A 25,556-nucleotide genomic window follows, 5' to 3' on the forward strand; every position below is an offset into this window, starting at 1 on the left:
CAAGATTCAACGGCTGAATTGCAAGAAAACAGCAGAATTCTGCACGAAATCATCAAAATTTTTAGAGAAAACCGCATATTTCGATGCAAAACGACAATTTCTCGCTGATTTTCGTTGTTTTCTATTTTGAATTCGCAAAGAAGAGCACGAAATCTACAAAATCATGACTTTTTACCAAGATTCAACGGCTGAATTGCAAGAAAACAGCGGATTTCTGCACGAAATCATCAAAATTCTTACAGAAAACCGCATATTTCGATGCAAAACGACGATTTCTCGCCGATTTTCGTTGTTTTCTGGCTTGAATTCGCAAAGAAGAGCACGAAATCTACAAAATCATGACTTTTACCAAGATTCAACGGCTGAATTGCAAGAAAACAGCAGAATTCTGCACGAAATCATAAAATTCTTACAGAAAACCGCATATTTCGATGCAAAACGACGATTTCTCGCCGATTTTCGTTGTTTTCTATCTTGAATTCGCCAAGAAGAGCACGAAATCTACAAAATCATGACTTTTTACATAGATTCAACGGCTGAATTGCAAGAAAACAGCAGAATTCTGCACGAAATCATCAAAATTCTTACAGAAAACCGCATATTTCGATGCAAAACAACGATTTCTCGCCGATTTTCGTTGTTTTCTATCTTGAATTTGCCAAGAAGAGCACGAAATCTACAAAATCATGACTTTTTACCTAGATTCAACGGCTGAATTGCAAGAAAACAGCAGAATTCTGCACGAAATCATCAAAATTCTTACAGATAACCGGATATTTCGATGCAAAACGACGATTTCTCGCCGATTTTCGTTGTTTTCTGGCTTGAATTCGCAAAGAAGAGCACGAAATCTACAAAATCATGACTTTTTACCAAGATTCATGGCTGAATTGTAAGAAAACAGCAGAATTCTGCACGAAATCATCAAAATTCTTACAGAAAACCGCATATTTCGATGCAAAACGACGATTTCTCGCCGATTTTCGTTGTTTTCTGGCTTGAATTCGCAAAGAAGAGCACGAAATCTACAAAATCATCACTTTTTACCAAGATTCAACGGCTGAATTGCAAGAAAACAGCAGAATTCTGCACGAAATCGTCAAAATTCTTAGAGAAAACCGCATATTTCGATGCAAAACGACGATTTCTCGCCGATTTTCGTTGTTTTCTAGCTTGAATTCGCAAAGAGCACGAAATCTACAAAATCTTTACTTTTTACCAAGATTCAACGGCTGAATTGCAAGAAAACAGCAGAATTCTGCACGAAATCATCAAAATTCTTAGAGAAAACCGCATATTTCGATGCAAAACGACGATTTCTCGCTGATTTTCGTTGTTTTCTATTTTGAATTCGCAAAGAAGAGCACGGAATCTACAAAATCATGACATTTTACCAAGATTCAACGGCTGAATTGCAAGAAAACAGCAGAATTCTGCACGAAATCATCAAAATTCTTACAGAAAACCGCAAATTTCGATGCAAAACGACGATTTCTCGCCGATTTTCGTTGTTTTCTGGCTTGAATTCGCGAAGAAAAGCACGAAATCTACAAAATCATGACTTTTACCAAGAATCAACGGCTGAATTGCAAGAAAACAGCAGAATTCTGCACGAAATCATCAAAATTCTTACAGAAAACCGCATTTTTCGATGCAAAACGACGATTTTTCGCCGATTTTCGTTGTTTTCTGGCTTGAATTCGCAAGGAAGAGCACGAAATCTACAAAATCATGACTTTTTACCAAGATTCAACGGCTGAATTGCAAGAAAGCAGCCGAATTCTGCACGAAATCATCAAAATTCTTACAGAAAACCGCATATTTCGATGCAAAACAACGATTTCTCGCCGATTTTCGTTGTTTTCTGGCTTGAATTCGCAAAGAAGAGCACGAAATCTACAAAATCATCACTTTTTGCCAAGATTCCACGGCTGAATTGCAAGAAAACAGCAGAATTCTTCACGAAATCATCAAAATTCTTACAGAAAACCGCATATTTCGATGCAAAACGACGATTTCTCGCCGATTTTCGTTGTTTTCTGGCTTGAATTCGCAAAGAAGAGCACGAAATCTACAAAATCATGACTTTTTACCAAGATTCAACGGCTGAATTGCAAGAAATCAGCAGAATTCTGCAGGAAATCATCAAAATTCTTAGAGAAAACTGCATTTTTCGATGCAAAACAACGATTTCTCGCCGATTTTTGTTGTTTTCTGGCTTGAATTCGCAATGAAGAGCACGAAATCTACAAGATCATGACTTTTACCAAGATTCAACGGCTGAATTGCAAGAAAACAGCAGAATTCTGCACGAAATCATCAAAATTCTTACAGAAAACCGCATTTTTCGATGCAAAACGACGATTTTTCGCCGATTTTCGTTGTTTTCTGGCTTGAATTCGCAAGGAAGAGCACGAAATCTACAAAATCATGACTTTTTACCAAGATTCAACGGCTGAATTGCAAGAAAACAGCAGAATTCTTCACGAAATCATCAAAATTCTTACAGAAAACCGCATATTTCGATGCAAAACGACGATTTCTCGCTGATCTTCGTTGTTTTCTGGCATGAATTTGCAAAGAAGAGCACGAAATCTACAAAATCATCACTTTTTACCAAGATTCCACGGCTGAATTGCAAGAAAACAGCAGAATTCTGCACGAAATCATCAAAATTCTTAGAGAAATCTGCATATTTCGATGCAAAACAACGATTTCTCGCCGATTTTCGTTGTTTTCTATCTTGAATTCGCCAAGAAGAGCACGAAATCTACAAAATCATGACTTTTTACATAGATTCAACGGCTGAATTGCAAGAAAACAGCAGAATTCTGCACGAAATCATCAAAATTCTTACAGAAAACCGCATATTTCGATGCAAAACAACGATTTCTCGCCGATTTTCGTTGTTTTCTATCTTGAACTCGCCAAGAAGAGCACGAAATCTACAAAATCATGACTTTTTACCTAGATTCAACGGCTGAATTGCAAGAAAACAGCAGAATTCTGCACGAAATCATCAAAATTCTTACAGAAAACCGGATATTTCGATGCAAAACGACGATTTCTCGCCGATTTTCGAAATTTTCTGGCTTGAATTCGCAAAGAAGAGCACGAAATCTACAAAATCATTACTTTTTACCAAGATTCAACGGCTGAATGCAAGAAAACAGCAGAATTCTGCACGAAATCATCAAAATTCTTAGAGAAAACCGCATATTTCGATGCAAAACGACGATTTCTAGCTGATTTTCGTTGTTTTCTATCTTGAATTCGCAAAGAAGAGCACGGAATCTACAAAATCATGACTTTTTACCAAGATTCAACGGCTGAATTGCAAGAACACAGCAGAATTCTGCACGAAATCATCAAAATTCTTACAGAAAACCGCATATTTCGATGCAAAACGACGATTTCTCGCCGATTTTCGTTGTTTTCTGGCTTGAATTCGCAAAGAAGAGCACGAAATCTACAAAATCATCACTTTTTACCAAGATTCAACGGCTGAATTGCAAGAAAACAGCAGAATTCTGCACGAAATCATCAAAATTCTTAGAGAAAACCGAATATTTCGATGCAAAACGACGATTTCTCGCCGATTTTCGTTGTTTTCTGGCTTGAATTCGCAAAGAAGAGCATGAAGTCTACAAAATCATGACTTTTTACCAAGATTCAACGGCTGAATTGCAAGAAAACAGCAGAATTCTGCACGAAATCATCAAAATTCTTAGAGAAAACCGCAAATTTCGATGGAAAACGACGATTTCTCGCTGATTTTCGTTGTTTTCTATCTTGAATTCGCAAAGAAGAGCACAAAATCTACAAAATCATGACTTTTTACCAAGATTCAACGGCTGAATTGCAAGAAAACAGCAGAATTCTGCACGAAATCGTCAAAATTCTTAGAGAAAACCGCATATTTCGATGCAAAACGACGATTTCTCGCCGATTTTCGAAATTTTCTGGCTTGAATTCGCAAAGAAGAGCACAAAATCTACAAAATCATTACTTTTTACCAAGATTCAACGGCTGAATTGCAAGAAAACAGCAGAATTCTGCACGAAATCATCAAAAATCTTAGAGAAAACCGCATATTTCGATGCAAAACGACGATTTCTAGCTGATTTTCGTTGTTTTCTATCTTGAATTCGCAAAGAAGAGCACGGAATCTACAAAATCATGACTTTTTACCAAGATTCAACGGCTGAATTGCAAGAACACAGCAGAATTCTGCACGAAATCATCAAAATTCTTACAGAAAACCGCATATTTCGATGCAAAACAACGATTTCTCGCCGATTTTCGTTGTTTTCTATCTTGAATTCGCCAAGAAGAGCACGAAATCTACAAAATCATGACTTTTTACCTAGATTCAACGGCTGAGTTGCAAGAAAACAGCAGAATTCTGCACGAAATCATCAAAATTCTTACAGAAAACCGCATATTTCGATGCAAAACGACGATTTCTCGCCGATTTTCGTTGTTTTCTGGCATGAATTTGCAAAGAAGAGCACGAAATCTACAAAATCATGACTTTTTACCAAGATTCAACGGCTGAATTGCAAGAAAACAGCAGAATTCTGCACGAAATCATCAAAATTCTTAGAGAAAACCGCAAATTTCGATGGAAAACGACGATTTCTCGCTGATTTTCGTTGTTTTCTATCTTGAATTCGCAAAGAAGAGCACAAAATCTACAAAATCATGACTTTTTACCAAGATTCAACGGCTGAATTGCAAGAAAACAGCAGAATTCTGCACGAAATCGTCAAAATTCTTAGAGAAAACCGCATATTTCGATGCAAAACGACGATTTCTAGCTGATTTTCGTTGTTTTCTATCTTGAATTCGCAAAGAAGAGCGCGGAATCTACAAAATCATGACTTTTTACCAAGATTCAACGGCTGAATTGCAAGAACACCGCAGAATTCTGCACGAAAACATCAAAATTCTTACAGAAAACCGCATATTTCGATGCAAAACAACGATTTCTCGCCGATTTTCGTTGTTTTCTATCTTGAATTCGCCAAGAAGAGCACGAAATCTACAAAATCATGACTTTTTACCTAGATTCAACGGCTGAGTTGCAAGAAAACAGCAGAATTCTGCACGAAATCATCAAAATTCTTACAGAAAACCGCATATTTCGATGCAAAACGACGATTTTTCGCCGATTTTCGTTGTTTTCTGGCTTGAATTCGCAAAGAAGAGCACGAAATCTACAAAATCATGACTTTTTACCAAGATTCAACGGCTGAATTGCAAGAAAACAGCAGAATTCTGCACGAAATCATCAAAATTCTTACAGAAAACCGCATATTTCGATGCAAAACGACGATTTCTCGCCGATTTTCGTTGTTTTCTGGCATGAATTTGCAAAGAATAGCACGAAATCTACAAAATCATAACTTTTTACCAAGATTCAACGGCTGAATTGCAAGAAAACAGCAGAATTCTGCACGAAATCATCAAAATTCTTAGAGAAAACCGCAAATTTCGATGGAAAACGACGATTTCTCGCTGATTTTCGTTGTTTTCTATCTTGAATTCGCAAAGAAGAGCACAAAATCTACAAAATCATGACTTTTTACCAAGATTCAACGGCTGAATTGCAAGAAAACAGCAGAATTCTGCACGAAATCGTCAAAATTCTTAGAGAAAACCGCATATTTCGATGCAAAACGACGATTTCTCGCCGATTTTCGAAATTTTCTGGCTTGAATTCGCAAAGAAGAGCACGAAATCTACAAAATCATTACTTTTTACCAAGATTCAACGGCTGAATTGCAAGAAAACAGCAGAATTCTGCACGAAATCATCAAAATTCTTAGAGAAAACCGCATATTTCGATGCAAAACGACGATTTCTAGCTGATTTTCGTTGTTTTCTATCTTGAATTCGCAAAGAAGAGCACGGAATCTACAAAATCATGGTTTTTTACCAAGATTCAACGGCTGAATTGCAAGAACACAGCAGAATTCTGCACGAAATCATCAAAATTCTTACAAAAAACCGCATATTTCGATGCAAAACGACGATTTCTCGCCGATTTTCGTTGTTTTCTGGCTTGAATTCGCAAAGAAGAGCACGAAATCTACAAAATCATGACTTTTTACCAAGATTCAACGGCTGAATTGCAAGAAAACAGCAGAATTCTGCACGAAATCATCAAAATTCTTACAGAAAACCGCATTTTTCGATGCAAAACGACGATTTCTCGCCGATTTTCGTTGTTTTCTGGCTTGAATTCGCAAAGAAGAGCACGAAATCTACAAAATCATGAGTTTTTACCAAGATTCAACGGCTGAATTGCAAGAAAACAGCAGAATTCTGCACGAAATCATCAAAATTCTTACAGAAAAACGCATATCTCGATGCAAAACAACGATTTCTCGCCGATTTTTGTTGTTTTCTGGCTTGAATTCGCAAAGAAGAGCACGAAATCTACAAAATCATCACTTTTTACCAAGATTCTACGGCTGAATTGCAAGAAAACAGCAGAATTCTGCACGAAATCATCAAATTTCTTACAGAAAACCGCATATTTCGATGCAAAACGACGATTTCTCGCCGATTTTCGTTGTTTTCTGGCTTGAATTCGCAAAGAAGAGCACAAAATATCTACAAAATCATGACATTTTACCAAGATTCAACGGCTGAATTGCAAGAAAACAGCAGAATTCTGCACGAAATCATCAAAATTCTTAGAGAAAACTGCATATTTCGATGCAAAACAACGATTTCTCGCCGATTTTCGTTGTTTTCTGGCTTGAATTCGCAAAGAAGAGAACGAAATCTACAAAATCATGACTTTTTACCAAGATTCAACGGCTGAATTGCAAGAAAACAGCAGAATTCTGCACGAAATCATCAAAATTCTTACAGAAAACCGCATATTTCGATGCAAAACGACGATTTCTCGCCGATCTTCGTTGTTTTCTGGCAAGAATTTGCAAAGAAGAGCACGAATTCTACAAAATCATGACTTTTTACCAAGATTCAACGGCTGAATTGCAAGAAAACAGCAGAATTCTGCACGAAATCATCAAAATTCTTAGAGAAAACCGCATATTTCGATGCAAAACGACAATTTCTCGCTGATTTTCGTTGTTTTCTATCTTGAATTCGCAAAGAAGAGCACGAAATCTACAAAATCATGACTTTTTACCAAGATTCAACGGCTGAATTGCAAGAAAACAGCAGAATTCTGCACGAAATCTTCAAAATTTTTAGAGAAAACCGCATGTTTCGATGCAAAACGACGATTTCTCGCCGATTTTCGTTGTTATCTGGCTTGAATTCGCAAAGAAGAGCACGAAATCTACAAAATCATGAATTTTTACCAAGATTCAACGGCTGAATTGCAAGAAAACAGCAGAATTCTGCACGAAATCGTCAAAATTCTTAGAGAAAACCGCATGTTTCGATGCAAAACGACGATTTCTCGCCGATTTTCGTTGTTTTCTGGCTTGAATTCGCAAAGAAGAGCACGAAATCTACAAAATCATCACTTTTTACCAAGATTCAACGGCTGAATTGCAAGAAAACAACAGAATTCTGCACGAAATCATCAAAATTCTTAGAGAAAACCGCATATTTCGATGCAAAACGACGATTTCTCGCTGATTTTCGTTGTTTTCTATCTTGAATTCGCAAAGAAGAGCACGGAATCTACAAAATCATGACTTTTTACCAAGATTCAACGGCTGAATTGCAAGAAAACAGCAGAATTCTGCACGAAATCATCAAAATTCTTACAGAAAACCGCATATGTCGATGCAAAACGACGATTTCTCGCCGATTTTCGTTGTTTTCTGGCTTGAATTCGCAAAGAAGAGCACGAAATCTACAAAATCATGACTTTTTACCAAGATTCAACGGCTGAATTGCAAGAAAACTGCAGAATTCTGCACGAAATCATCAAAATTCTTAGAGAAAACTGCATATTTCGATGCAAAACAACGATTTCACGCCGATTTTCGTTGTTTTCTATCTTGAATTCGCCAAGAAGAGCACGAAATCTACAAAATCATGACTTGTTACCTAGATTCAACGGCTGAATTGCAAGAAAACAGCAGAATTCTGCACGAAATCATCAAAATTCTTACAGAAAACCGCATATTTCGATGCAAAACAACGATTTCTCGCCGATTTTCGTTGTTTTCTGGCTTGAATTTGCAAAGAAGAGCACGAAATCTACAAAATCATCACTTTTTACCAAGATTCTACGGCTGAATTGCAAGAAAACAGCAGAATTCTGCACGAAATCATCAAAATTCTTACAAAAAACCGCATATTTCGATGCAAAACGACGATTTCTCGCCAATTTTCGTTGTTTTCTGGCATGAATTCGCAAAGAAGAGCACGAAATCTACAAAATCATGACCTTTTACCAAGATTCAACGGCTGAATTGCAAGAAAACAGCAGAATTCTGCACGAAATCATCAAAATTCTTAGAGAAAACTGCATGCGAGAAATCGTCGTTTTGCATCGAAATATGCGGTTTTCTCTAAGAATTTTGACGATTTCGTGCAGAATTCTGCTGTTTACTTGCAATTCAGCCGTTGAATCTTGGTAAAACGTCATGATTTTGTAGATTTCGTGCTCTTCTTTGCGAATTCAAGATAGAAAACAACGAAAATCAGCGAGAAATCGTCGTTTTGCATCGAAATATGCGGTTTTCTCTAAGAATTTTGATGATTTCGTGCAGAATTCTGCTGTTTTCTTGCAATTCAGCAGTTGAATCTTGGTAAAAAGTCATGATTTTGTAGATTTCGTGCTCTTCTTTGCAAATTCATGCCAGAAAACAACGAAAATTGGCGAGAAATCGTCGTTTTGCATCGAAATATGCGGTTTTCTTTAAGAATTTTGATGATTTTGTGCAGAATTCTGCTGTTTTCTTGCAATTCAGCCGTTGAATCTAGGTAAAAAGTCATGATTTTATAGATTTCGTGCTCTTCTTGGCGAATTCAAGATAGAAAACAACGAAAATCGGCGAGAAATCGTTGTTTTGCATCGAAATATGCGGTTTTCTGTAAGAATTTTGATGATTTCGTGCAGAATTCTGCTGTTTTCTTGCAATTCAGCCGTTGAATCTAGGTAACAAGTCATGATTTTGTAGATTTCGTGCTCTTCTTGGCGAATTCAAGATAGAAAACAACGAAAATCGGCGTGAAATCGTTGTTTTGCATCGAAATATGCAGTTTTCTCTAAGAATTTTGATGATTTCGTGCAGAATTCTGCTGTTTTCTTGCAATTCAGCCGTTGAATCTTGGTAAAAAGTCATGATTTTGTAGATTTCGTGCTCTTCTTTGCGAATTCAAGCCAGAAAACAACGAAAATCGGCGAGAAATCGTCGTTTTGCATCGAAATATGCGGTTTTCTGTAAGAATTTTGATGATTTCGTGCAGAATTCTGCTATTTTCTTGCAATTCAGCCGTTGAATCTTGGTAAAAAGTCATGATTTTGTAGATTTCGTGCTCTTCTTTGCGAATTCAAGCCAGAAAACAACGAAAATCGGCGAGAAATTGTCGTTTTGCATCGAAATATGCGGTTTTCTTTAAGAATTTTGATGATTTTGTGCAGAATTCTGCTGTTTTCTTGCAATTCAGCCGTTGAATCTAGGTAAAAAGTCATGATTTTATAGATTTCGTGCTCTTCTTGGCGAATTCAAGATAGAAAACAACGAAAATCGGCGAGAAATCGTTGTTTTGCATCGAAATATGCGGTTTTCTGTAAGAATTTTGATGATTTCGTGCAGAATTCTGCTGTTTTCTTGCAATTCAGCCGTTGAATCTAGGTAACAAGTCATGATTTTGTAGATTTCGTGCTCTTCTTGGCGAATTCAAGATAGAAAACAACGAAAATCGGCGTGAAATCGTTGTTTTGCATCGAAATATGCAGTTTTCTCTAAGAATTTTGATGATTTCGTGCAGAATTCTGCTGTTTTCTTGCAATTCAGCCGTTGAATCTTGGTAAAAAGTCATGATTTTGTAGATTTCGTGCTCTTCTTTGCGAATTCAAGCCAGAAAACAACGAAAATCGGCGAGAAATCGTCGTTTTGCATCGAAATATGCGGTTTTCTGTAAGAATTTTGATGATTTCGTGCAGAATTCTGCGGTTTTCTTGCAATTCAGCCGTTGAATCTTGGTAAAAAGTCATGATTTTGTAGATTTCGTGCTCTTCTTTGCGAATTCAAGCCAGAAAACAACGAAAATCGGCGAGAAATCGTCGTTTTGCATCGAAAAATGCGGTTTTCTGTAAGAATTTTGATGATTTCGTGCAAAATTCTGCTGTTTTCTTGCAATTCAGCCGTTGAATCTTGGTAAAAAGTCATGATTTTGTAGATTTCGTGCTCTTTTTTGCGAATTCAAGCCAGAAAACAACGAAAATCGGCGAGAAATCGTCGTTTTGCATCTTAATATGCGGTTTTCTGTAAGAATTTTGATGATTTCGTGCAGAATTCTGCTGTTTTCTTGCAATTCAGCCGTAGAATCTTGGTAAAAAGTGATGATTTTGTAGATTTCGTGCTCTTCTTTGCGAATTCAAGCCAGAAAACAACGAAAATCGGCGAGAAATCGTTGTTTTGCATCAAAATATGAGGTTTTCTGTAAGAATTTTGATGATTTCGTGCAGAATTCTGCTGTTTTCTTGCAATTCAGCCGTTGAATCTTGGTAAAATGTCATGATTTTGTAGATTTCGTGCTCTTCTTTGCGAATTCAAGCCAGAAAACAACGAAAATCGGCGAGAAATCGTCGTTTTGCATCGAAAAATGCGGTTTTCTGTAAGAATTTTGATGATTTCGTGCAGAATTCTGCTGTTTTCTTGCAATTCAGCCGTTGAATCTTGGTAAAAAGTCATGATTTTGTAGATTTCGTGCTCTTCTTTGCGAATCCAAGCCAGAAAACAACGAAAATCGGCGAGAAATCGTCGTTTTGCATCAAAATATGCGGTTTTCTGTAAGAATTTTGATGATTTCGTGCAGAATTCTGCTGTTTTCTTGCAATTCAGCTGTTGAATCTTGGTAAAAAGTCATGATTTTGTAGATTCCGTGCTCTTCTTTGCGAATTCAAGATAGAAAACAACGAAAATCAGCGAGAAATCGTCGTTTTGCATCGAAATATGCGGTTTCTCTAAGAATTTTGATGATTTCGTGCAGAATTCTGCTGTTTTCTTGCAATTCAGCCGTTGAATCTTGGTAAAAAGTGATGATTTTGTAGATTTCGTGCTCTTCTTTGCGAATTCAAGCCAGAAAACAACGAAAATCGGCGAGAAATCGTCGTTTTGCATCGAAATATGCGGTTTTCTCTAAGAATTTTGATGATTTCGTGCAGAATTCTGCTGTTTTCTTGCAATTCAGCCGTTGAATCTTGGTAAAAAGTGATGATTTTGTAGATTTCGTGCTCTTCTTTGCGAATTCAAGATAGAAAACAACGAAAATCAGCGAGAAATCGTCGTTTTGCATCGAAATATGCGGTTTTCTCTAAGAATTTTGATGATTTCGTGCAGAATTCTGCTGTTTTCTTGTAATTCAGCTGTTGAATCTTGGTAAAAAGTCATGATTTTGTAGATTTCGTGCTCTTCTTTGCAAATTCATGCCAGAAAACAACGAAAATCGGCGAGGAATCGTCGTTTTGCATCGAAATATGCGGTTTTCTGTAAGAATTTTGATGATTTCGTGCAGAATTCTGCTGTTTTCTTGCAATTCAGCCGTTGAATCTTGGTAAAAAGTCATGATTTTGTAGATTTCGTGCTCTTCTTTGCGAATTCAAGCTAGAAAACAACGAAAATCGACGAGAAATCGTCGTTTTGCATCGAAATATGCGGTTTTCTCTAAGAATTTTGATGATTTCGTGCAGAATTCTGCTGTTTTCTTGTAATTCAGCTGTTGAATCTTGGTAAAAAGTCATGATTTTGTAGATTTCGTGCTCTTCTTTGCAAATTCATGCCAGAAAACAACGAAAATCGGCGAGGAATCGTCGTTTTGCATCGAAATATGCGGTTTTCTGTAAGAATTTTGATGATTTCGTGCAGAATTCTGCTGTTTTCTTGCAATTCAGCCGTTGAATCTTGGTAAAAAGTCATGATTTTGTAGATTTCGTGCTCTTCTTTGCGAATTCAAGCTAGAAAACAACGAAAATCGACGAGAAATCGTCGTTTTGCATCGAAATATGCGGTTTTCTGTAAGAATTTTGATGATTTCGTGCAGAATTCTGCTGTTTTCTTGCAATTCAGCCGTTGAATCTTGGTAAAAAGTCATGATTTTGTAGATTTCGTGCTCTTCTTTGCGAACTCAAGCCAGAAAACAACGAAAATCGGCGAGAAATAATCGTTTTGCATCGAAATATGCGGTTTTCTGTAAGAATTTTGATGATTTCGTGCAGAATTCTGCTGTTTTCTTGCAATTCAGCCGTTGAATCTTGGTAAAAAGTCATGATTTTGTTGATTTCGTGCTCTTCTTGGCGAATTCAAGATAGAAAACAACGAAAATCGGCGAGAAATCGTTGTTTTGCATTGAAATATGCAGTTTTCTCTAAGAATTTTGATGATTTCGTGCAGAATTCTGCTGTTTTCTTGCAATTCAGCCGTTGAATCTTGGTAAAAAGTCATGATTTTGTAGATTTCGTGCTCTTCTTTGCGAATTCAAGCCAGAAAACAACGAAAATCGGCGAGAAATCGTCGTTTTGCATCGAAATATGCGGTTTTCTGTAAGAATTTTGATGATTTCGTGCAGAATTCTGCTGTTTTCTTGCAATTCAGCCGTTGAATCTTGGTAAAAAGTCATGATTTTGTAGATTTCGTGCTCTTCTTTGCGAATTCAAGCCAGAAAACAACGAAAATCGGCGAGAAATAATCGTTTTGCATCGAAATATGCGGTTTTCTGTAAGAATTTTGATGATTTCGTGCAGAATTCTGCTGTTTTCTTGCAATTCAGCCGTTGAATCTTGGTAAAAAGTCAAGATTTTGTTGATTTCGTGCTCTTCTTGGCGAATTCAAGATAGAAAACAATGAAAATCGGCGAGAAATCGTTGTTTTGCATCGAAATATGCAGTTTTCTCTAAGAATTTTGATGATTTCGTGCAGAATTCTGCTGTTTTCTTGCAATTCAGCCGTTGAATCTTGGTAAAAAGTCATGATTTTGTAGATTTCGTGCTCTTCTTTGCGAATTCAAGCCAGAAAACAACGAAAATCGGCGAGAAATCGTCGTTTTGCATCGAAATATGCGGTTTTCTGTAAGAATTTTGATGATTTCGTGCAGAATTCTGCTGTTTTCTTGCAATTCAGCCGTAGAATCTTGGTAAAAAGTGATGATTTTGTGGATTTCGTGCTCTTCTTTGCGAATTCAAGCCAGAAAACAACGAAAATCGGCGAGAAATCGTTGTTTTGCATCGAAATATGCGGTTTTCTGTAAGAATTCTGATGATTTCGTGCAGACTTCTGCTGTTTTCTTGCAATTCAGCCGTTGAATCTTGGTAAAAAGTCAAGATTTTGTTGATTTCGTGCTCTTCTTAGCGAATTCAAGATAGAAAACAACGAAAATCGGCGAGAAATCGTTGTTTTGCATCGAAATATGCAGTTTTCTCTAAGAATTTTGATGATTTCGTGCAGAATTCTGCTGTTTTCTTGCAATTCAGCCGTTGAATCTTGGTAAAAAGTCATGATTTTGTAGATTTCGTGCTCTTCTTTGCGAATTCAAGCCAGAAAACAACGAAAATCGGCGAGAAATCGTCGTTTTGCATCGAAATATGCGGTTTTCTGTAAGAATTTTGATGATTTCGTGCAGAATTCTGCTGTTTTCTTGCAATTCAGCCGTAGAATCTTGGTAAAAAGTGATGATTTTGTGGATTTCGTGCTCTTCTTTGCGAATTCAAGCCAGAAAACAACGAAAATTGGCGAGAAATCGTTGTTTTGCATCGAAATATGCGGTTTTCTGTAAGAATTCTGATGATTTCGTGCAGAATTCTGCTGTTTTCTTGCAATTCTGCCGTAGAATATTGGTAAAAAGTGATGATTTTGTAGATTTCGTGCTCTTCTTTGCGAATTCAAGCCAGAAAACAACGAAAATCGGCGAGAAATCGTTGTTTTGCATCGAAATATGCGGTTTTCTGTCAGAATTTTGATAATTTCGTGCAGAATTCTGCGGTTTTCTTGCAATTCAGCCGTTGAATCTTGGTAAAAAGTCATGATTTTGTAGATTTCGTGCTCTTCTTTGCGAATTCAAGCCAGAAAACAACGAAAATCGGCGAGAAATCGTCGTTTTGCATCGAAATATGCGGTTTTCTGTAAGAATTTTGATGATTTCGTGCAGAATTCTGCTGTTTTCTTGCAATTCAGCTGTTGAATCTTGGTAAAAAGTCATGATTTTGTAGATTTCGTGCTCTTCTTTGCGAATTCAAGCCAGAAAACAACGAAAATCGGCGAGAAATAATCGTTTTGCATCGAAATATGCGGTTTTCTGTAAGAATTTTGATGATTTCGTGCAGAATTCTGCTGTTTTCTTGCAATTCAGCCGTTGAATCTTAATAAAAAGTCATGATTTTGTAGATTTCGTGCTCTTCTTTGCGAACTCAAGCCAGAAAACCACGAAAATCGGCGAGAAATCGTCGTTTTGCATCGAAATATGCGGTTTTCTCTAAGAATTTTGATGATTTCGTGCAGAATTCTGCTGTTTTCTTGCAATTCAGCCCTTGAATCTTGGTAAAAAGTGATGATTTTGTTGATTTCGTGCTCTTCTTTGCGAATTCAAGCCAGAAAACAACGAAAATCGGCGAGAAATCGTCGTTTTGCATCGAAATATGCGGTTTTCTCTAAGAATTTTGACGATTTCGTGCAGAATTCTGCTGTTTTCTTGCAATTCAGCCGTTGAATCTTGGTAAAAAGTCATGATTTTGTAGATTTCGTGCTCTTCTTTGCGAATTGAAGCCAGAAAACAACGAAAATCGGCGAGAAATCGTTGTTTTGCATCGAAATATGCGGTTTTCTGTAAGAATTTTGATGATTTCGTGCAGAATTCTGCTGTTTTCTTGCAATTCAGCCGTTGAATCTTGGTAAAAAGTCATGATTTTGTTGATTTCGTGCTCTTCTTGGCGAATTCAAGATAGAAAACAACGAAAATCGGCGAGAAATCGTTGTTTTGCATCGAAATATGCAGTTTTCTCTAAGAATTTTGATGATTTCGTGCAGAATTCTGCTGTTTTCTTGCAATTCAGCCGTTGAATCTTGGTAAAAAGTCATGATTTTGTAGATTTCGTGCTCTTCTTTGCGAATTCAAGCCAGAAAACAACGAAAATCGGCGAGAAATCGTCGTTTTGCATCGAAAAATGCGGTTTTCTGTAAGAATTTTGATGATTTCGTGCAGAATTCTGCTGTTTTCTTGCAATTCAGCCGTTGAATCTTGGTAAAAAGTCATGATTTTGTAGATTTCGTGCTCTTCTTTGCGAATTCAAGCCAGAAAACAACGAAAATCGGCGAGAAATAATCGTTTTGCATCGAAATATGCAGTTTTCTCTAAGAATTTTGATGATTTCGTGCAGAATTCTGCTGTTTTCTTGCAATTCAGCCGTTAAATCTTGGTAAAAAGTCATGATTTTGTAGATTTCGTGCTCTTCTTTGCGAATTCAAGCCAGAAAACAACGAAAATCGCGAGAAATCGTCGTTTTGCATCGAAATATGCGGTTTTCTGTAAGAATTTTGATGATTTCGTGCAGAATTCTGCAGTTTTCTTGCAATTCAGCCGTTGAATCTTGGTAAAAAAGTGATGATTTTGTAGATTTCGTGCTCTTCTTTGCGAATTCAAGCCAGAAAACAACGAAAATCGGCAAGAAATCGTTGTTTTGCATCGAAATATGCGGTTTTCTGTAAGAATTTTGATGATTTCGTGCAGAATTCTGCTGTTTTCTTGCAACTCAGCCGTTGAATCTTGGTAAAAAGTCATGATTTTGTAGATTTCGTGCTCTTCTTTGCGAATTCAAGCCAGAAAACAACGAAAATCGGCGAGAAATCGTCGTTTTGCATCGAAATATGCGGTTTTCTGTAAGAATTTTGATGATTTCGTGCAGAATTCTGCTGTTTTCTTGCAATTCAGCCGTAGAATCTTGGTAAAAAGTGATGATTTTGTAGATTTCGTGCTCTTCTTTGCGAATTCAAGCCAGAAAACAACGAAAATCGGCGAGAAATCGTCGTTTTGCATCGAAATATGCGGTTTTCTGTAAGAATTTTGATGATTTCGTGCAGAATTCTGCTGTTTTCTTGCAATTCAGCCGTTGAATCTTGGTAAAAAGTCATGATTTTGTAGATTTCGTGCTCTTCTTTGCGAATTCAAGCCAGAAAACAACGAAAATCGGCGAGAAATCGTCGTTTTGCATCGAAATATGCGGTTTTCTCTAAGAATTTTGACGATTTCGTGCAGAATTCTGCTGTTTTCTTGCAATTCAGCCGTTGAATCTTGGTAAAAAGTCATGATTTTGTAGATTTCGTGCTCTTCTTTGCGAATTCATGCCAGAAAACAACGAAAATCGGCGAGAAATCGTCGTTTTGCATCGAAATATGCGGTTTTCTGTAAGAATTTTGATGATTTCGTGCAGAATTCTGCTGTTTTCTTGCAATTCAGCCGTTGAATCTTGGTAAAAAGTCATGATTTTGTAGATTTCGTGCTCTTCTTTGCGAATTCAAGCCAGAAAACAACGAAAATCGGCGAAAAATCGTCGTTTTGCATCGAAATATGCGGTTTTCTGTAAGAATTTTGATGATTTCGTGCAGAATTCTGCTGTTTTCTTGCAATTCAGCCGTTGAATCTTGGTAAAAAGTCATGATTTTGTAGATTTCGTGCTCTTCTTTGCGAATTCAAGCCAGAAAACAACGAAAATCGGCGAGAAATCGTCGTTTTGCATCGAAATATGCGGTTTTCTGTAAGAATTTTGATGATTTCGTGCAGAATTCTGCTGTTTTCTTGCAATTCAGCCGTTGAATCTAGGTAAAAAGTCATGATTTTGTAGATTTCGTGCTCTTCTTTGCGAATTCAAGCCAGAAAGCAACGAAAATCGGCGAGAAATCGTCGTTTTGCATCGAAATATGCGGTTTTCTCTAAGAATTTTGATGATTTCGTGCAGAATTCTGCTGTTTTCTTGCAATTCAGCCGTTGAATCTTGGTAAAAAGTGATGATTTTGTAGATTTCGTGCTCTTCTTTGCAAATTCATGCCAGAAAACAACGAAAATCGGCGAGAAATCGTCGTTTTGCATCGAAATATGCGGTTTTCTGTAAGAATTTTGATGACTTTTTACCAAGATTCATGGCTGAATTGCAAGAAAACAGCAGAATTCTGCACGAAATCATCAAAATTCTTACAGAAAACCGGATATTTCGATGCAAAACGACGATTTCTCGCCGATTTTCGTTGTTTTCTGGCTTGAATTCGCAAAGAGGAGCACGAAATCTACAAAATCATGACTTTTTACCAAGATTCATGGCTGAATTGCAAGAAAACAGCAGAATTCTGCACGAAATCATCAAAATTCTTACAGAAAACCGGATATTTCGATGCAAAACGACGATTTCTCGCCGATTTTCGTTGTTTTCTGGCTTGAATTCGCAAAGAGGAGCACGAAATCTACAAAATCATGACTTTTTACCAAGATTCATGGCTGAATTGCAAGAAAACAGCAGAATTCTGCACGAAATCGTCAAAATTCTTAGAGAAAACCGCATATTTCGATGCAAAACGACGATTTCTCGCCGATTTTCGTTGTTTTCTGGCTTGAATTCGCAAAGAAGAGCACTAAATCTACAAAATCATCACTTTTTACCAAGATTCAACGGCTAAATTGCAAGAAAACAGCAGAATTCTGCACGAAATCATCAAAATTCTTAGAGAAAACTGCATATTTCGATGCAAAACAACGATTCCTCGCCGATTTTCGTTGTTTTCTATCTTGAATTCGCCAAGAAGACCACGAAATCTACAAAATCATGACTTTTTACCTAGATTCAACAGCTGAATTGCAAGAAAACAGCAGAATTCTGCACGAAATCTTCAAAATTCTTACAGAAAACCGCATATTTCGATGCAAAACGACGATTTCTCGCCGATTTTCGTTGTTTTCTGGCTTGAATTCGCAAAGAAGAGCACGAAATCTACAAAATCATCACTTTTTACCAAGATTCAACGTCTGAATTGCAAGAAAACAGCAGAATTCTGCACGAAATCATCAAAATTCTTAGAGAAAACCGCATATTTCGATGCAAAACGACGATTTCTCGCCGATTTTCGTTGTTTTCTGGCTTGAATTCGCAAAGAAGAGCACGAAATCTACAAAATCATCACTTTTTACCAAGATTCAACGGCTGAATTGCAAGAAAACAGCAGAATTCTGCACGAAATCATCAAAATTCTTAGAGAAAACTGCATATTTGGATGCAAAACGACGATTTCTCGCTGATTTTCGTTGTTTTCTATCTTGAATTCGCAAAGAAGAGCACGAAATCTACAAAATCATGACATTTTACCAAGATTCAACGTCTGAATTGCAAGAAAACAGCAGAATTCTGCACGAAATCATCAAAATTCTTAGAGAAAACCGCATATTTCGATGCAAAACGACGATTTCTCGCCGATTTTCGTTGTTTTCTGGCTTGAATTCGCAAAGAAGAGCACGAAATCTACAAAATCATCACTTTTTACCAAGATTCAACGGCTGAATTGCAAGAAAACAGCAGAATTCTGCACGAAATCATCAAAATTCTTAGAGAAAACTGCATATTTGGATGCAAAACGACGATTTCTCGCTGATTTTCGTTGTTTTCTATCTTGAATTCGCAAAGAAGAGCACGAAATCTACAAAATCATGACATTTTACCAAGATTCAACGGCTGAATTGCAAGAAAACAGCAGAATTCTGCACGAAATCATCAAAATTCTTACAGAAAACCGCATATTTCGATGCAAAACGACGATTTCTCGCCGATTTTCGTTGTTTTCTATCTTGAATTCGCAAAGAAGAGCACGGAATCTACAAAATCATGACTTTTTACCAAGATTCAACGTCTGAATTGCAAGAAAACAGCAGAATTCTGCACGAAATCATCAAAATTCTTAGAGAAAACCGCATATTTCGATGCAAAACGACGATTTCTCGCCGATTTTCGTTGTTTTCTGGCTTGAATTCGCAAAGAAGAGCACGAAATCTACAAAATCATGACATTTTACCAAGATTCAACGGCTGAATTGCAAGAACACAGCAGAATTCTGCACGAAATCATCAAAATTCTTACAGAAAACCGCATATTTCGATGCAAAACGACGATTTCTCGCCGATTTTCGTTGTTTTCTGGCTTGAATTCGCAAAGAAGAGCACGAAATCTACAAAATCATCACTTTTTACCAAGATTCAACGTCTGAATTGCAAGAAAACAGCAGAATTCTGCACGAAATCATCAAAATTCTTAGAGAAAACCGCATATTTCGATGCAAAACGACGATTTCTCGCCGATTTTCGTTGTTTTCTGGCTTGAATTCGCAAAGAAGAGCACGAAATCTACAAAATCATCACTTTTTACCAAGATTCAACGGCTGAATTGCAAGAAAACAGCAGAATTCTGCACGAAATCATCAAAATTCTTAGAGAAAACTGCATATTTCGATGCAAAACAACGATTCCTCGCCGATTTTCGTTGTTTTCTATCTTGAATTCGCCAAGAAGAGCACGAAATCTACAAAATCATGACTTTTTACCTAGATTCAACGGCTGAATTGCAAGAAAACAGCAGAATTCTGCACGAAATCATCAAAATTCTTACAGAAAACCGCATATTTCGATGCAAAACAACGATTTCTCGCCGATTTTCGTTGTTTTCTATCTTGAATTCGCCAAGAAGAGCACGAAATCTACAAAATCATGACTTTTTACCTAGATTCAACGGCTGAATTGCAAGAAAACAGCAGAATTCTGCACGAAATCATCAAAATTCTTACAGAAAACCGCATATTTCGATGCAAAACGACGATTTTTCGCCGATTTTCGTTGTTTTCTGGTTTGAATTCGCAAAGAAGAGCACGAAATCTACAAAATCATGACTTTTTACCAAGGATTCAACGGCTGAATTGCAAGAAAACAGCAGAATTCTGCACGAAATCATCAAAATTCTTACAGAAAACCGCATATTTCGATGCAAAACGACGATTTCTCGCCGATTTTCGTTGTTTTCTGGCATCAATTTGCAAAGAAGAGCACGAAATCTACAAAATCATGACTTTTTACCAAGATTCAACGGCTGAATTGCAAGAAAACAGCAGAATTCTGCACGAAATCATCAAAATTCTTAGAGAAAACCGCAAATTTCGATGGAAAACGACGATTTCTCGCTGATTTTCGTTGTTTTCTATCTTGAATTCGCAAAGAAGAGCACAAAATCTACAAAATCATGACTTTTTACCAAGATTCAACGGCTGAATTGCAAGAAAACAGCAGAATTCTGCACGAAATCGTCAAAATTCTTAGAGAAAACCGCATATTTCGATGCAAAACGACGATTTCTAGCTGATTTTCGTTGTTTTCTATCTTGAATTCGCAAAGAAGAGCACGGAATCTACAAAATCATGACTTTTTACGAAGATTCAACGGCTGAATTGCAAGAACACAGCAGAATTCTGCACGAAATCATCAAAATTCTTACAGAAAAACGCATATCTCGATGCAAAACAACGATTTCTCGCCGATTTTTGTTGTTTTCTGGCTTGAATTCGCAAAGAAGAGCACGAAATCTACAAAATCATCACTTTTTACCAAGATTCTACGGCTGAATTGCAAGAAAACAGCAGAATTCTGCACGAAATCATCAAAATTCTTACCGAAAACCGCATATTTCGATGCAAAACGACGATTTCTCGCCGATTTTCGTTGTTTTCTGGCTTGAATTCGCCAAGAAGAGCACGAAATCTACAAAATCATGACTTTTTACCAAGATTCAACGGCTGAATTGCAAGAAAACAGCAGAATTCTGCACGAAATCATCAAAATTCTTAGAGAAAACTGCATATTTCGATGCAAAACAACGATTTTTCGCCGATTTTCGTTGTTTTCTATCTTGAATTCGCCAAGAAGAGCACGAAATCTACAAAATCATGACTTTTTACATAGATTCAACGGCTGAATTGCAAGAAAACAGCAGAATTCTGCACGAAATCATCAAAATTCTTACAGAAAACCGCATATTTGGATGCAAAACGACGATTTCTCGCTGATTTTCGTTGTTTTCTATCTTGAATTCGCAAAGAAGAGCACGAAATCTACAAAATCATGACATTTTACCAAGATTCAACGGCTGAATTGCAAGAAAACAGCAGAATTCTGCACGAAATCGTCAAAATTCTTAGAGAAAACCGCATGTTTCGATGCAAAACGACGATTTCTCGCCGATTTTCGTTGTTTTCTGGCTTGAATTCGCAAAGAAGAGCACGAAATCTACAAAATCATCACTTTTTACCAAGATTCAACGGCTGAATTGCAAGAAAACAGCAGAATTCTGCACGAAATCATCAAACTTCTTAGAGAAAACCGCATATTTCGATGCAAAACGACGATTTCTCGCCGATTTTCGTTGTTTTCTGGCTTGAATTCGCAAAGAAGAGCACGAAATCTACAAAATCATCACTTTTTACCAAGATTCAACGGCTGAATTGCAAGAAAACAACAGAATTCTGCACGAAATCATCAAAATTCTTAGAGAAAACCGCATATTTCGATGCAAAACGACGATTTCTCGCTGATTTTCGTAGATTTCGTGCTCTTCTTTGCGAATTCAAGATAGAAAACAACGAAAATCAGCGAGAAATCGTCGTTTTGCATCGAAATATGCGATTTTCTCTAAGAATTTTGATGATTTCGTGCAGAATTCTGCTGTTTTCTTGCAATTCAGCAGTTGAATCTTGGTAAAAAGTCATGATTTTGTAGATTTCGTGCTCTTCTTTGCAAATTCATGCCAGAAAACAACGAAAATCGCCGAGAAATCGTCGTTTTGCATCGAAATATGCGGTTTTCTGTAAGAATTTTGATGATTTCGTGCAGAATTCTGCTGTTTTCTTGCAATTCAGCCGTTGAATTTTGGTAAAAAGTCATGATTTTATAGATTTCGTGCTCTTCTTGGCGAATTCAAGATAGAAAACAACGAAAATCGGCGAGAAATCGTTGTTTTGCATCGAAATATGCGGTTTTCTGTAAGAATTTTGATGATTTCGTGCAGAATTCTGCTGTTTTCTTGCAATTCAGCCGTTGAATCTAAGTAAAAAGTCATGATTTTGTAGATTTCGTGCTCTTCTTGGCGAATTCAAGATAGAAAACAACGAAAATCGGCGAGAAATCGTTGTTTTGCAGCGAAATATGCAGTTTTCTCTAAGAATTTTGATGATTTCGTGCAGAATTCTGCTGTTTTCTTGCAATTCAGCCGTTGAATCTTGGTAAAAAGTGATGATTTTGTAGATTTCGTGCTCTTCTTTGCGAATTCAAGCCAGAAAACAACGAAAATCGGCGAGAAATCGTCGTTTTGCATCGAAATATGCGGTTTTCTCTAAGAATTTTGACGATTTCGTGCAGAATTCTGCTGTTTACTTGCAATTCAGCCGTTGAATCTTGGTAAAAAGTCATGATTTTGTAGATTTCGTGCTCTTCTTTGCGAATTCAAGATAGAAAACAACGAAAATCAGCGAGAAATCGTCGTTTTGCATCGAAATATGCGGTTTTCTCTAAGAATTTTGATGATTTCGTTCAGAATTCTGCTGTTTTCTTGCAATTCAGCAGTTGAATCTTGGTAAAAAGTCATGATTTTGTAGATTTCGTGCTCTTCTTTGCAAATTCATGCCAGATAACAACGAAAATCGCCGAGAAATCGTCGTTTTGCATCGAAATATGCGGTTTTCTGTAAGAATTTTGATGATTTCGTGCAGAATTCTGCTGTTTTCTTGCAATTCAGCCGTTGAATCTAGGTAAAAAGTCATGATTTTGTAGATTTCGTGCTCTTCTTGGCGAATTCAAGATAGAAAACAACGAAAATCGGCGAGAAATCGTTGTTTTGCATCGAAATATGCAGTTTTCTCTAAGAATTTTGATGATTTCGTGCAGAATTCTGCTGTTTTCTTGCAATTCAGCCGTTGAACCTTGGTAAAAAGTAATGATTTTGTAGATTTCGTGCTCTTCTTTGCGAATTCAAGCCAGAAAACAACGAAAATCGGCGAGAAATCGTCGTTTTGCATCGAAATATGCGGTTTTCTGCAAGAATTTTGATGATTTCGTGCAGAATTCTGCTGTTATCTTGCAACTCAGCCGTTGAATATTGGTAAAAAGTCATGATTTTGTAGATTTCGTGCTCTTCTTTGCGAATTCAAGCCAGAAAACAACGAAAATCGGCGAGAAATAATCGTTTTGCATCGAAATATGCGGTTTTCTGTAAGAATTTTGATGATTTCGTGCAGAATTCTGCTGTTTTCTTGCAATTCAGCCGTTGAATCTTGGTAAAATGTCATGATTTCGTAGATTTCGTGCTCTTTTTTGCGAATTCAAGCCAGAAAACCACAAAAATCGGCGAGAAATCGTCGTTTTGCATCGAAATATGCGGTTTTCTCTAAGAATTTTGATGATTTCGTGCAGAATTCTGCTGTTTTCTTGCAATTCAGCCGTTGAATCTTGGTAAAAAGTGATGATTTTGTAGATTTTGTGCTTTTCTTTGCAAATTCAAGCCAGAAAACAACGAAAATCGGCGAGAAATCGTCGTTTTGCATCGAAATATGCGGTTTTCTCTAAGAATTTTGACGATTTCGCGCAGAATTCTGCTATTTTCTTGCAATTCAGCCGTTGAATCTTGGTAAAAAGTCATGATTTTGTAGATTTCGTGCTCTTCTTGGCGAATTCAAGATAGAAAACAACGAAAATCGGCGAGAAATCGTTGTTTTGCATCGAAATATGCAGTTTTCTCTAAGAATTTTGATGATTTCGTGCAGAATTCTGCTGTTTTCTTGCAATTCAGCCGTTGAATTCTGGTAAAAAGTCATGTTTTTGTAGATTTCGTGCTCTTCTTTGCGAATTCAAGCCAGAAAACAACGAAAATCGGCGAGAAATCGTCGTTTTGCATCGAAATATGCGGTTTTCTGTAAGAATTTTGATGATTTCGTGCAGAATTCTGCTGTTTTCTTGCAATTCAGCCGTAGAATCTAGGTGAAAAGTGATGATTTTGTAGATTTCGTGCTCTTCTTTGCGAATTCAAGCCAGAAAACAACGAAAATCGGCGACAAATCGTTGTTTTGCATCGAAATATGCGGTTTTCTGTAAGAATTTTGATGATTTCGTGCAGAATTCTGCTGTTTTCTTGCAATTCAGCCGTAGAATCTTGGTAAAAAGTGATGATTTTGTAGATTTCGTGCTCTTCTTTGCGAATTCAAGCCAGAAAACAACGAAAATCGTCGAGAAATCGTCGTTTTGCATCGAAATATGCGGTTTTCTGTAAGAATTTTGATGATTTCGTGCAGAAATCTGCAGTTTTCTTGCAATTCAGCCGTTGAATCTTGGTAAAAAGTGATGATTTTGTAGATTTCGTGCTCTTCTTTGCGAATTCAAGCCAGAAAACAACGAAAATCGGCGAGAAATCGTCGATTTGCATCGAAATATGCGGTTTTCTCTAAGAATTTTGACGATTTCGTGCAGAATTCTGCTGTTTACTTGCAATTCAGCCGTTGAATCTTGGTAAAAAGTCATGATTTTGTAGATTTCGTGCTCTTCTTTGCGAATTCAAGATAGAAAACAACGAAAATCAGCGAGAAATCGTCGTTTTGCATCGAAATATGCGGTTTTCTCTAAGAATTTTGATGATTTCGTGCAGAATTCTGCTGTTTTCTTGCAATTCAGCAGTTGAATCTTGGTAAAAAGTCATGATTTTGTAGATTTCGTGCTCTTCTTTGCAAATTCATGCCAGAAAACAACGAAAATCGCCGAGAAATCGTCGTTTTGCATCGAAATATGCGGTTTTCTGTAAGAATTTTGATGATTTCGTGCAGAATTCTGCTGTTTTCTTGCAATTCAGCCGTTGAATCTTGGTAAAAAGTCATGATTTTGTAGATTTTGTGCTCTTCTTTGCAAATTCAAGCCAGAAAACAACGAAAATCGGCGAGAAATCGTCGTTTTGCATCGAAATATGCGATTTTCTGTAAGACTTTTGATGATTTCGTGCAGAATTCTGCTGTTTTCTTGCAATTCAGCCGTTGAATCTAGGTAAAAAGTCATGATTTTGTAGATTTCGTGCTCTTCTTGGCGAATTCAAGATAGAAAACAACGAAAATCGGCGAGAAATCGTTGTTTTGCATCGAAATATGCAGTTTTCTCTAAGAATTTTGATGATTTCGTGCAGAATTCTGCTGTTTTCTTGCAATTCAGCCGTTGAATCTTGGTAAAAAGTCATGATTTTGTAGATTTCGTGCTCTTCTTGGCGAATTCAAGATAGAAAACAACGAAAATCGGCGAGAAATCGTTGTTTTGCATCGAAATATGCAGTTTTCTCTAAGAATTTTGACGATTTC

Source organism: Gnatocerus cornutus, chromosome 1 (genome assembly GCF_029298725.1).
Source record: "Gnatocerus cornutus isolate USDA-ARS CGAHR chromosome 1, icGnaCorn1.1, whole genome shotgun sequence".
Taxonomy (NCBI): Eukaryota; Metazoa; Arthropoda; class Insecta; order Coleoptera; family Tenebrionidae; genus Gnatocerus; species Gnatocerus cornutus.